We start from the raw sequence: 13,661 nt of genomic DNA on the forward strand, positions 1-13,661 counted from the left end.
CTCAGAATCGGGTTCGGGGTCCTTTTTTCGGAAAGTCACGATTTTCCGCGGGCATGTTTCAATAGGAAATTAAGCCTGTATTTAGCCTCTCATTAAACTGGCCGTAACTCCACAAAACGTAGCCCGAGGGCTCTGAAACTTCTTGGGTGCGTCCGTCAGGTCACTAGGAGCATCCCCAGTGGGTTATCTCAGAATCGGGTTCGGGGTCCTTTTTTCGGAAAATCGCGATTTTCCGCGGGCATGTTTTCATAGGAAATTAAGCCTGTATTTAGCCTCTCATTAAACTGGCCATAACTCCACAAAACGTAGCCCGAGGGCTCTGAAACTTCTTGGGTGCGTCCGTCAGGTCACTAGGAGCGTCCCCAGTGGGTTATCTCAGAATCGGGTTCGGGGTCCTTTTTTCGGAAAATTGCGATTTTCCGCGGGCATGTTTTAATAGGAAATTAAGCCTGTATTTAGCCTCTCATTAAACTGGCCGTAACTCCACAAAACGTAGCCCGAGGGCTCTGAAACTTCTTGGGTGCGTCCGTCAGGTCACTAGGAGCGTCCCCAGTGGGTTATCTCAGAATCGGGTTCGGGGTCCTTTTTTCGGAAAATCGCGATTTTCCGCGGGCATGTTTTCGTAGGAAATTAAGCCTGTATTTAGCCTCTCATTAAACTGGCCGTAACTCCACAAAACGTAGCCCGAGGGCTCTGAAACTTCTTGGGTGCGTCCGTCAGGTCACTAGGAGCGTCCCCAGTGGGTTATCTCAGAATCGGGTTCGGGGTCCTTTTTTCGGAAAATTGCGATTTTCCGCGGGCATGTTTTAATAGGAAATCAAGCCTGTATTTAGCCTCTCATTAAACTGGCCGTAACTCCACAAAACGTAGCCCGAGGGCTCTGAAACTTCTTGGGTGCGTCCGTCAGGTCACTAGGAGCGTCCCCAGTTGGTTATCTCAGAATCGGGTTCGGGGTCCTTTTTGCGGAAAATTGCGATTTTCCGCGGGCATGTTTTCATAGGAAATTAAGCCTGTATTTAGCCTCTCATTAAACTGGCCGTAACTCCACAAAACGTAGCCCGAGGGCTCTGAAACTTCTTGGGTGCGTCCGTCAGGTCACTAGGAGCGTCCCCAGTGGGTTATCTCAGAATCGGGTTCGGGGTCCTTTTTTTGGAAAATCGCGATTTTCCGGGGGCATGTTTTCGTAGGAAATTAAGCCTGTATTTAGCCTCTCATTAAACTGGCCGTAACTCCACAAAACGTAGCCCGAGGGCTCTGAAACTTCTTGGGTGCGTCCGTCAGGTCACTAGGAGCGTCCCCAGTGGGTTATCTCAGAATTGGGTTCGGGGTCCTTTTTTCGGAAAATCGCGATTTTCCGCGGGCATGTTTTAATAGGAAATTAAACCTGTATTTAGCCTCTCATTAAACTGGCTGTAACTCCACAAAACGTAGCCCGAGGGCTCTGAAACTTCTAGGGTGCGTCCGTCAGGTCACTAGGAGCGTCCCCAGTGGGTTATCTCAGAATCGGGTTCGGGGTCCTTTTTTCGGAAAATCGCGATTTTCCGCGGGCATGTTTTCTTAGGAAATTAAGCCTGTATTTAGCCTCTCATTAAACTGGCCATAACTCCACAAAACGTAGCCCGAGGGCTCTGAACCTTCTTGGGTGCGTCCGTCAGGTCACTAGGAGCGTCCCCAGTGGGTTATCTCAGAATCGGGTTCGGGTCCTTTTTTCGGAAAATCGCGATTTTCCGCGGGCATGTTTTCATAGGAAATTTAGCCTGTATTTAGCCTCTCATTAAACTGGCCATAACTCCACAAAACGTAGCCCGAGGGCTCTGAAATTTCTTGGGTGCGTCCGTCAGGTCACTAGGAGCGTCCCCAGTGGGTTATCTCAGAATTGGGTTCGGGGTCCTTTTTTCGGAAAATCGCGATTTTCCGCGGGCATGTTTTAATAGGAAATTAAGCCTATATTTAGCCTCTCATTAAACTGGCTGTAACTCCACAAAACGTAGCCCGAGGGCTCTGAAACTTCTAGGGTGCGTCCGTCAGGTCACTAGGAGCGTCCCCAGTGGGTTATCTCAGAATCGGGTTTGGGGTCCTTTTTTCGGAAAATCGCGATTTTCCGGGGGCATGTTTTAATACGAAATTAAGCCTATATTTAGCCTCTAATTAAACTGGCCGTAACTCCACAAAACGTAGCCCGAGGGCTCTGAAACTTCTAGGGTGCGTCCGTCAGGTCACTAGGAGCGTCCCCAGTGGGTTATCTCAGAATCGGGTTCGGGGTCCTTTTTTCGGAAAATCGCGATTTTCCGCGGGCATGTTTTCGTAGGAAATTAAGCCTGTATTTGGCCTCTCATTAAACTGGCCGTAACTCCACAAAACGTAGCCCGAGGGCTCTGAAACTTCTTGGGTGCGTCCGTCAGGTCACTAGGAGCGTCCCCAGTGGGTTATCTCAGAATCGGGTTCAGGGTCCTTTTTTCGGAAAATCGCGATTTTCCGCGGGCATGTTTTCGTAAGAATTAAGCCTGTATTTAGCCTCTCATTAAACTGGCCGTAACTCCACAAAACGTAGCCCGAGGGCTCTGAAACTTCTTGGGTGCGTCCGTCAGGTCACTAGGAGCGTCCCCAGTGGGTTATCTCAGAATCGGGTTCGGGGTCCTTTTTTCGGAAAATCGCGATTTTCCGCGGGCATGTTTTAATAGGAAATCAAGCCTGTATTTAGCCTCTCATTAAACTGGCCGTAACTCCACAAAACGTAGCCCGAGGGCTCTGAAACTTCTTGGGTGCGTCCGTCAGGTCACTAGGAGCGTCCCCAGTGGGTTATCTCAGAATCGGGTTCGGGGTCCTTTTTTCGGAAAATCACGAATTTCCGGGGGCATGTTTTCGTAGGAAATTAAGCCTGTATTTAGCCTCTCATTAAACTGGCCGTAACTCCACAAAACGTAGCCCGAGGGCTCTGAAACTTCTTGGGTGCGTCCGTCAGGTCACTAGGAGCGTCCCCAGTGGGTTATCTCAGAATCGGGTTCGGGGTCCTTTTTTCGGAAAATCGCGATTTTCCGCGGGCATGTTTTCATAGGAAATTTAGCCTGTATTTAGCCTCTCATTAAACTGGCCGTAACTCCACAAAACGTAGCCCGAGGGCTCTGAAACTTCTTGGGTGCGTCCGTCAGGTCACTAGGAGCGTCCCCAGTGGGTTATCTCAGAATCGGGTTCGGGGTCCTTTTTTCGGAAAATCGCGATTTTCCGCGGGCATGTTTTCGTAGGAAATTAAGCCTGTATTTAGCCTCTCATTAAACTGGCTGTAACTCCACAAAACGTAGCCCGAGGGCTCTGAAACTTCTTGGGTGCGTCCGTCAGGTCACTAGGAGCGTCCCCAGTGGGTTATCTCAGAATCGGGTTCGGGGTCCTTTTTTCGGAAAATCGCGATTTTCCGCGGGCATGTTTTCATAGGAAATTAAGCCTGTATTTAGCCTCTCATTAAACTGGCCGTAACTCCACAAAACGTAGCCCGAGGGCTCTGAAACTTCTTGGGTGCGTCCGTCAGGTCACTAGGAGCGTCCCCAGTGGGTTATCTCAGAATCGGGTTTGGGGTCCTTTTTTCGGTAAATCGCGATTTTCCGCGGGCATGTTTTAATAGGAAATTAAGCCTATATTTAGCCTCTCATTAAACTGGCTGTAACTCCACAAAACGTAGCCCGAGGGCTCTGAAACTTCTAGGGTGCGTCCGTCAGGTCACTAGGAGCGTCCCCAGTGGGTTATCTCAGAATCGGGTTCGGGGTCCTTTTTTCGGAAAATCGCGATTTTCCGCGGGCATGTTTTCATAGGAAATTAAGCCTGTATTTAGCCTCTCATTAAACTGGCCATAACTCCACAAAACGTAGCCCGAGGGCTCTGAAATTTCTTGGGTGCGTCCGTCAGGTCACTAGGAGCGTCCCCAATGGGTTATCTCAGAATCGGGTTCGGGGTCCTTTTTTCGGAAAATCGCGATTTTCCGCGGGCATGTTTTCATAGGAAATTAAGCCTGTATTTAGCCTCTCATTAAACTGGCCGTAACTCCACAAAACGTAGCCCGAGGGCTCTGAAACTTCTTGGGTGCGTCCGTCAGGTCACTAGGAGCGTCCCCAGTGGGTTATCTCAGAATCGGGTTTGGGGTCCTTTTTTCGGAAAATCGCGATTTTCCGCGGGCATATTTTAATTGGAAATTAAGCCTATATTTAGCCTCTAATTAAACTGGCTGTAACTCCACAAAACGTAGCCCGAGGGCTCTGAAACTTCTAGGGTGCGTCCGTCAGGTCACTAGGAGCGTCCCCAGTGGGTTATCTCAGAATCGGGTTCGGGGTCCTTTTTTCGGAAAATTGCGATTTTCCGCGGGCATGTTTTCGTAGGAAATTAAGCCTGTATTTAGCCTCTCAGTAAACTGGCCGTAACTCCACAAAACGTAGCCCGAGGGCTCTGAAACTTCTTTGGTGCGTCCGTCAGGTCACTAGGAGCGTCCCCAGTGGGTTATCTCAGAATCGGGTTCGGGGTCCTTTTTTCTGAAAATCGCGATTTTCCGCGGGCATGTTTTCGTAGGAAATTAAGCCTGTATTTAGCCTCTCATTAAACTGGCCGTAACTCCACAAAACGTAGCCCGAGGGCTCTGAAACTTCTTGGGTGCGTCCGTCAGGTCACTAGGAGCGTCCCCAGTGGGTTATCTCAGAATCGGGTTCGGGGTCCTTTTTTTGGAAAATCGCGATTTTCCGCGGGCATGTTTTCGTAGGAAATTAAGCCTGTATTTAGCCTCTCATTAAACTGGCCGTAACTCCACAAAACGTAGCCCGAGGGCTCTGAAACTTCTTGGGTGCGTCCGTCAGGTCACTAGGAGCGTCCCCAGTGGGTTATCTCAGAATCGGGTTCGGGGTCCTTTTTTCGGAAAATTGCGATTTTCCGCGGGCATGTTTTAATAGGAAATCAAGCCTGTATTTAGCCTCTCATTAAACTGGCCGTAACTCCACAAAACGTAGCCCGAGGGCTCTGAAACTCCTAGGGTGCGTCCGTCAGGTCACTAGGAGCGTCCCCAGTGGGTTATCTCAGAATTGGGTTCGGGGTCCTTTTTTCGAAAAATCGCGATTTTCCACGGGCATGTTTTAATAGGAAATTAAGCCTGTATTTAGCCTCTCATTAAACTGGCCGTAACTCCACAAAACGTAGCCCGAGTGCTCTGAAACTTCTTGGGTGCGTCCGTCAGGTCACTAGGAGCGTCCCCAGTGGGTTATCTCAGAATCGGGTTCGGGGTCCTTTTTTCGGAAAATTGCGATTTTCCGCGGGCATGTTTTCATAGGAAATTAAGCCTGTATTTAGCCTCTCATTAAACTGGCCGTAACTCCACAAAACGTAGCCCGAGGGCTCTGAAACTTCTTGGGTGCGTCCGTCAGGTCACTAGGAGCGTCCCCAGTGGGTTATCTCAGAATCGGGTTCGGGGTCCTTTTTTCGGAAAATCGCGATTTTCCGGGGGCATGTTTTCGTAGGAAATTAAGCCTGTATTTAGCCTCTCATTAAACTGGCCGTAACTCCACAAAACGTAGCCCGAGGGCTCTGAAACTTCTTGGGTGCGTCCGTCAGGTCACTAGGAGCGTCCCCAGTGGGTTATCTCAGAATTGGGTTCGGGGTCCTTTTTTCGGAAAATCGCGATTTTCCGCGGGCATGTTTTAATAGGAAATTAAACCTGTATTTAGCCTCTCATTAAACTGGCTGTAACTCCACAAAACGTAGCCCGAGGGCTCTGAAACTTCTAGGGTGCGTCCGTCAGGTCACTAGGAGCGTCCCCAGTGGGTTATCTCAGAATCGGGTTCGGGGTCCTTTTTTCGGAAAATCGCGATTTTCCGCGGGCATGTTTTCTTAGGAAATTAAGCCTGTATTTAGCCTCTCATTAAACTGGCCATAACTCCACAAAACGTAGCCCGAGGGCTCTGAACCTTCTTGGGTGCGTCCGTCAGGTCACTAGGAGCGTCCCCAGTGGGTTATCTCAGAATTGGGTTCGGGGTCCTTTTTTCGGAAAATCGCGATTTTCCGCGGGCATGTTTTAATAGGAAATTAAGCCTATATTTAGCCTCTCATTAAACTGGCTGTAACTCCACAAAACGTAGCCCGAGGGCTCTGAAACTTCTAGGGTGCGTCCGTCAGGTCACTAGGAGCGTCCCCAGTGGGTTATCTCAGAATCGGGTTTGGGGTCCTTTTTTCGGAAAATCGCGATTTTCCGGGGGCATGTTTTAATACGAAATTAAGCCTATATTTAGCCTCTAATTAAACTGGCCGTAACTCCACAAAACGTAGCCCGAGGGCTCTGAAACTTCTAGGGTGCGTCCGTCAGGTCACTAGGAGCGTCCCCAGTGGGTTATCTCAGAATCGGGTTCGGGGTCCTTTTTTCGGAAAATCGCGATTTTCCGCGGGCATGTTTTCGTAGGAAATTAAGCCTGTATTTAGCCTCTCATTAAACTGGCCGTAACTCCACAAAACGTAGCCCGAGGGCTCTGAAACTTCTTGGGTGCGTCCGTCAGGTCACTAGGAGCGTCCCCAGTGGGTTATCTCAGAATCGGGTTCAGGGTCCTTTTTTCGGAAAATCGCGATTTTCCGCGGGCATGTTTTCGTAAGAATTAAGCCTGTATTTAGCCTCTCATTAAACTGGCCGTAACTCCACAAAACGTAGCCCGAGGGCTCTGAAACTTCTTGGGTGCGTCCGTCAGGTCACTAGGAGCGTCCCCAGTGGGTTATCTCAGAATCGGGTTCGGGGTCCTTTTTTCGGAAAATCGCGATTTTCCGCGGGCATGTTTTAATAGGAAATCAAGCCTGTATTTAGCCTCTCATTAAACTGGCCGTAACTCCACAAAACGTAGCCCGAGGGCTCTGAAACTTCTTGGGTGCGTCCGTCAGGTCACTAGGAGCGTCCCCAGTGGGTTATCTCAGAATCGGGTTCGGGGTCCTTTTTTCGGAAAATCACGAATTTCCGGGGGCATGTTTTCGTAGGAAATTAAGCCTGTATTTAGCCTCTCATTAAACTGGCCGTAACTCCACAAAACGTAGCCCGAGGGCTCTGAAACTTCTTGGGTGCGTCCGTCAGGTCACTAGGAGCGTCCCCAGTGGGTTATCTCAGAATCGGGTTCGGGGTCCTTTTTTCGGAAAATCGCGATTTTCCGCGGGCATGTTTTAATAGGAAATTAAGCCTATATTTAGCCTCTCATTAAACTGGCTGTAACTCCACAAAACGTAGCCCGAGGGCTCTGAAACTTCTAGGGTGCGTCCGTCAGGTCACTAGGAGCGTCCCCAGTGGGTTATCTCAGAATCGGGTTCGGGGTCCTTTTTTCGGAAAATCGCGATTTTCCGCGGGCATGTTTTCATAGGAAATTTAGCCTGTATTTAGCCTCTCATTAAACTGGCCATAACTCCACAAAACGTAGCCCGAGGGCTCTGAAACTTCTTGGGTGCGTCCGTCAGGTCACTAGGAGCGTCCCCAGTGGGTTATCTCAGAATTGGGTTCGGGGTCCTTTTTTCGGAAAATCGCGATTTTCCGCGGGCATGTTTTCGTAGGAAATTAAGCCTGTATTTAGCCTCTCATTAAACTGGCTGTAACTCCACAAAACGTAGCCCGAGGGCTCTGAAACTTCTTGGGTGCGTCCGTCAGGTCACTAGGAGCGTCCCCAGTGGGTTATCTCAGAATCGGGTTCGGGGTCCTTTTTTCGGAAAATCGCGATTTTCCGCGGGCATGTTTTCATAGGAAATTAAGCCTGTATTTAGCCTCTCATTAAACTGGCCGTAACTCCACAAAACGTAGCCCGAGGGCTCTGAAACTTCTTGGGTGCGTCCGTCAGGTCACTAGGAGCGTCCCCAGTGGGTTATCTCAGAATCGGGTTCGGGGTCCTTTTTTCGGTAAATCGCGATTTTCCGCGGGCATGTTTTAATAGGAAATTAAGCCTATATTTAGCCTCTCATTAAACTGGCTGTAACTCCACAAAACGTAGCCCGAGGGCTCTGAAACTTCTAGGGTGCGTCCGTCAGGTCACTAGGAGCGTCCCCAGTGGGTTATCTCAGAATCGGGTTCGGGGTCCTTTTTTCGGAAAATCGCGATTTTCCGCGGGCATGTTTTCATAGGAAATTAAGCCTGTATTTAGCCTCTCATTAAACTGGCCATAACTCCACAAAACGTAGCCCGAGGGCTCTGAAATTTCTTGGGTGCGTCCGTCAGGTCACTAGGAGCGTCCCCAATGGGTTATCTCAGAATCGGGTTCGGGGTCCTTTTTTCGGAAAATCGTGATTTTCCGCGGGCATGTTTTAATAGGAAATTAAGCCTGTATTTAGCCTCTCATTAAACTGGCCGTAACTCCACAAAACGTAGCCCGAGGGCTCTGAAACTTCTTGGGTGCGTCCGTCAGGTCACTAGGAGCGTCCCCAGTGGGTTATCTCAGAATCGGGTTTGGGGTCCTTTTTTCGGAAAATCGCGATTTTCCGCGGGCATGTTTTAATAGGAAATTAAGCCTATATTTAGCCTCTAATTAAACTGGCTGTAACTCCACAAAACGTAGCCCGAGGGCTCTGAAACTTCTAGGGTGCGTCCGTCAGGTCACTAGGAGCGTCCCCAGTGGGTTATCTCAGAATCGGGTTCGGGGTCCTTTTTTCGGAAAATCACGATTTTCCGTGGGCATTTTTTCGTAGGAAATTAAGCCTGTATTTAGCCTCTCATTAAACTGGCCATAACTCCACAAAACGTAGCCCGAGGGCTCTGAAACTTCTTGGGTGCATCCGTCAGGTCACTAAGAGCGTCCCCAGTGGGTTATCTCAGAATCGGGTTTGGGGTCCTTTTTTCTGAAAATCGCGATTTTCCGCGGGCATGTTTTCGTAGGAAATTAAGCCTGTATTTAGCCTCTCATTAAACTGGCCGTAACTCCACAAAACGTAGCCCGAGGGCTCTGAAACTTCTTTGGTGCGTCCGTCAGGTCACTAGGAGCGTCCCCAGTGGGTTATCTCAGAATCGGGTTCGGGGTCTTTTTTTCGGAAAATTGCGATTTTCCGCGGGCATGTTTTCGTAGGAAATTAAGCCTGTATTTAGCCTCTCATTAAACTGGCCGTAACTCCACAAAACGTAGCCCGAGGGCTCTGAAACTTCTTGGGTGCGTCCGTCAGGTCACTAGGAGCGTCCCCAGTGGGTTATCTCAGAATCGGGTTCGGGGTCCTTTTTTCGGAAAATCGCGATTTTCCGCGGGCATGTTTTAATAGGAAATCAAGCCTGTATTTAGCCTCTCATTAAACTGGCCGTAACTCCACAAAACCTAGCCCGAGGGCTCTGAAACTTCTTGGGTGCGTCCGTCAGGTCACTAGGAGCGTCCCCAGTGGGTTATCTCAGAATCGGGTTCGGGGTCCTTTTTTCGGAAAATCGCGATTTTCCGCGGGCATTTTTTAATAGGAAATTAAGCCTGTATTTAGCCTCTCATTAAACTGGCCGTAACTCCACAAAACGTAGCCCGAGGGCTCTGAAACTTCTTGGGTGCGTCCGTCAGGTCACTAGGAGCGTCCCCAGTGGGTTATCTCAGAATCGGGTTCGGGGTCCTTTTTTCGGAAAATCGCGATTTTCCGCGGGCATGTTTTCATAGGAAATTAAGCCTGTATTTAGCCTCTCATTAAACTGGCCATAACTCCACAAAACGTAGCCCGAGGGCTCTGAAACTTCTTGGGTGCGTCCGTCAGGTCACTAGGAGCGTCCCCAGTGGGTTATCTCAGAATCGGGTTCGGGGTCCTTTTTTCGGAAAATTGCGATTTTCCGCGGGCATGTTTTCGTAGGAAATTAAGCCTGTATTTAGCCTCTCAGTAAACTGGCCGTAACTCCACAAAACGTAGCCCGAGGGCTCTGAAACTTCTTTGGTGCGTCCGTCAGGTCACTAGGAGCGTCCCCAGTGGGTTATCTCAGAATCGGGTTTGGGGTCCTTTTTTCTGAAAATCGCGATTTTCCGCGGGCATGTTTTCGTAGGAAATTAAGCCTGTATTTAGCCTCTCATTAAACTGGCCGTAACTCCACAAAACGTAGCCCGAGGGCTCTGAAACTTCTTTGGTGCGTCCGTCAGGTCACTAGGAGCGTCCCCAGTGGGTTATCTCAGAATCGGGTTCGGGGTCTTTTTTTCGGAAAATTGCGATTTTCCGCGGGCATGTTTTCGTAGGAAATTAAGCCTGTATTTAGCCTCTCATTAAACTGGCCGTAACTCCACAAAACGTAGCCCGAGGGCTCTGAAACTTCTTGGGTGCGTCCGTCAGGTCACTAGGAGCGTCCCCAGTGGGTTATCTCAGAATCGGGTTCGGGGTCCTTTTTTCGGAAAATCGCGATTTTCCGCGGGCATGTTTTAATAGGAAATCAAGCCTGTATTTAGCCTCTCATTAAACTGGCCGTAACTCCACAAAACCTAGCCCGAGGGCTCTGAAACTTCTTGGGTGCGTCCGTCAGGTCACTAGGAGCGTCCCCAGTGGGTTATCTCAGAATCGGGTTCGGGGTCCTTTTTTCGGAAAATCGCGATTTTCCGCGGGCATTTTTTAATAGGAAATTAAGCCTGTATTTAGCCTCTCATTAAACTGGCCGTAACTCCACAAAACGTAGCCCGAGGGCTCTGAAACTTCTTGGGTGCGTCCGTCAGGTCACTAGGAGCGTCCCCAGTGGGTTATCTCAGAATCGGGTTCGGGGTCCTTTTTTCGGAAAATCGCGATTTTCCGCGGGCATGTTTTCATAGGAAATTAAGCCTGTATTTAGCCTCTCATTAAACTGGCCATAACTCCACAAAACGTAGCCCGAGGGCTCTGAAACTTCTTGGGTGCGTCCGTCAGGTCACTAGGAGCGTCCCCAGTGGGTTATCTCAGAATCGGGTTCGGGGTCCTTTTTTCGGAAAATTGCGATTTTCCGCGGGCATGTTTTCGTAGGAAATTAAGCCTGTATTTAGCCTCTCAGTAAACTGGCCGTAACTCCACAAAACGTAGCCCGAGGGCTCTGAAACTTCTTTGGTGCGTCCGTCAGGTCACTAGGAGCGTCCCCAGTGGGTTATCTCAGAATCGGGTTCGGGGTCCTTTTTTCTGAGAATCGCGATTTTCCGCGGGCATGTTTTCGTAGGAAATTAAGCCTGTATTTAGCCTCTCATTAAACTGGCCGTAACTCCACAAAACGTAGCCCGAGGGCTCTGAAACTTCTTGGGTGCGTCCGTCAGGTCACTAGGAGCGTCCCCAGTGGGTTATCTCAGAATCGGGTTCGGGGTCCTTTTTTTGGAAAATCGCGATTTTCCGCGGGCATGTTTTAATAGGAAATTAAGCCTGTATTTAGCCTCTCATTAAACTGGCCGTAACTCCACAAAATGTAGCCCGAGGGCTCTGAAACTTCTTGGGTGCGTCCGTCAGGTCACTAGGAGCGTCCCCAGTGGGTTATCTCAGAATTGGGTTCGGGGTCCTTTTTTCGGAAAATCGCGATTTTCCGCGGGCATGTTTTAATAGGAAATCAAGCCTGTATTTAGCCTCTCATTAAACTGGCCGTAACTCCACAAAACGTAGCCGGAGGGCTCTGAAACTTCTAGGGTGCGTCCGTCAGGTCACTAGGAGCGTCCCCAGTGGGTTATCTCAGAATCGGGTTCAAGGTCCTTTTTTCGGAAAATTGCGATTTTCCGCGGGCATGTTTTAATAGGAAATTAAGCCTGTATTTAGCCTCTCATTAAACTGGCCGTAACTCCACAAAACGTAGCCCGAGGGCTCTGAAACTTCTTGGGTGCGTCCGTCAGGTCACTAGGAGCGTCCCCAGTGGGTTATCTCAGAATCGGGTTCGGGGTCCTTTTTTCGGAAAATCACGATTTTCCGCGGGCATGTTTTCGTAGGAAATTAAGCCTGTATTTAGCCTCTCATTAAACTGGCCGTAACTCCACAAAACGTAGCCCGAGGGCTCTGAAACTTCTTGGGTGCGTCCGTCAGGTCACTAGGAGCGTCCCCAGTGGGTTATCTCAGAATCGGGTTCGGGGTCCTTTTTTCGGAAAATTGCGATTTTCCGCGGGCATGTTTTAATAGGAAATCAAGCCTGTATTTAGCCTCTCATTAAACTGGCCGTAACTCCACAAAACGTAGCCCGAGGGCTCTGAAACTCCTAGGGTGCGTCCGTCAGGTCACTAGGAGCGTCCCCAGTGGGTTATCTCAGAATTGGGTTCGGGGTCCTTTTTTCGAAAAATCGCGATTTTCCACGGGCATGTTTTAATAGGAAATTAAGCCTGTATTTAGCCTCTCATTAAACTGGCCGTAACTCCACAAAACGTAGCCCGAGTGCTCTGAAACTTCTTGGGTGCGTCTGTCAGGTCACTAGGAGCGTCCCCAGTGGGTTATCTCAGAATCGGGTTCGGGGTCCTTTTTTCGGAAAATTGCGATTTTCCGCGGGCATGTTTTCATAGGAAATTAAGCCTGTATTTAGCCTCTCATTAAACTGGCCGTAACTCCACAAAACGTAGCCCGAGGGCTCTGAAACTTCTTGGGTGCGTCCGTCAGGTCACTAGGAGCGTCCCCAGTGGGTTATCTCAGAATCGGGTTCGGGGTCCTTTTTTCGGAAAATCGCGATTTTCCGCGGGCATGTTTTAATAGGAAATCAAGCCTGTATTTAGCCTCTCATTAAACTGGCCGTAACTCCACAAAACGTAGCCCGAGGGCTCTGAAACTTCTTGGGTGCGTCCGTCAGGTCACTAGGAGCGTCCCCAGTGGGTTATCTCAGAATCGGGTTCGGGGTCCTTTTTTCGGAAAATCGCGATTTTCCGCGGGCATGTTTTAATAGGAAATGCAGCCTGTATTTAGCCTCTCATTAAACTGGCCGTAACTCCACAAAACGTAGCCCGAGGGCTCTGAAACTTCTAGGGTGCGTCCGTCAGGTCACTAGGAGCGTCCCCAGTGGGTTATCTCAGAATCGGGTTTGGGGTCCTTTTTTCTGAAAATCGCGATTTTCCGCGGGCATGTTTTCGTAGGAAATTAAGCCTGTATTTAGCCTCTCATTAAACTGGCCGTAACTCCACAAAACGTAGCCCGAGGGCTCTGAAACTTCTTTGGTGCGTCCGTCAGGTCACTAGGAGCGTCCCCAGTGGGTTATCTCAGAATCGGGTTCGGGGTCCTTTTTTCGGAAAATTGCGATTTTCCGCGGGCATGTTTTCGTAGGAAATTAAGCCTGTATTTAGCCTCTCATTAAACTGGCCGTAACTCCACAAAACGTAGCCCGAGGGCTCTGAAACTTCTTGGGTGCGTCCGTCAGGTCACTAGGAGCGTCCCCAGTGGGTTATCTCAGAATCGGGTTCGGGGTCCTTTTTTCGGAAAATCGCGATTTTCCGCGGGCATGTTTTAATAGGAAATCAAGCCTGTATTTAGCCTCTCATTAAACTGGCCGTAACTCCACAAAACGTAGCCCGAGGGCTCTGAAACTTCTTGGGTGCGTCCGTCAGGTCACTAGGAGCGTCCCCAGTGGGTTATCTCAGAATCAGGTTCGGGGTCCTTTTTTCGGAAAATCGCGATTTTCCGCGGGCATGTTTTAATAGGAAATTAAGCCTGTATTTAGCCTCTCATTAAACTGGCCATAACTCCACAAAACGTAGCCCGAGGGCTCTGAAACTTCTTGGGTGCGTCCGTCAGGTCTCTAGGAGCGTCCCCAGTGGGTTATCTCAGAATCGGGT

The sequence above is a fragment of the Halichoeres trimaculatus genome, unplaced genomic scaffold (genome assembly GCF_033239565.1).
Source record: "Halichoeres trimaculatus isolate MK-OKI-2021-1 unplaced genomic scaffold, fHalTri1.1 fHalTri1_scaffold_16, whole genome shotgun sequence".
Taxonomy (NCBI): Eukaryota; Metazoa; Chordata; class Actinopteri; order Labriformes; family Labridae; genus Halichoeres; species Halichoeres trimaculatus.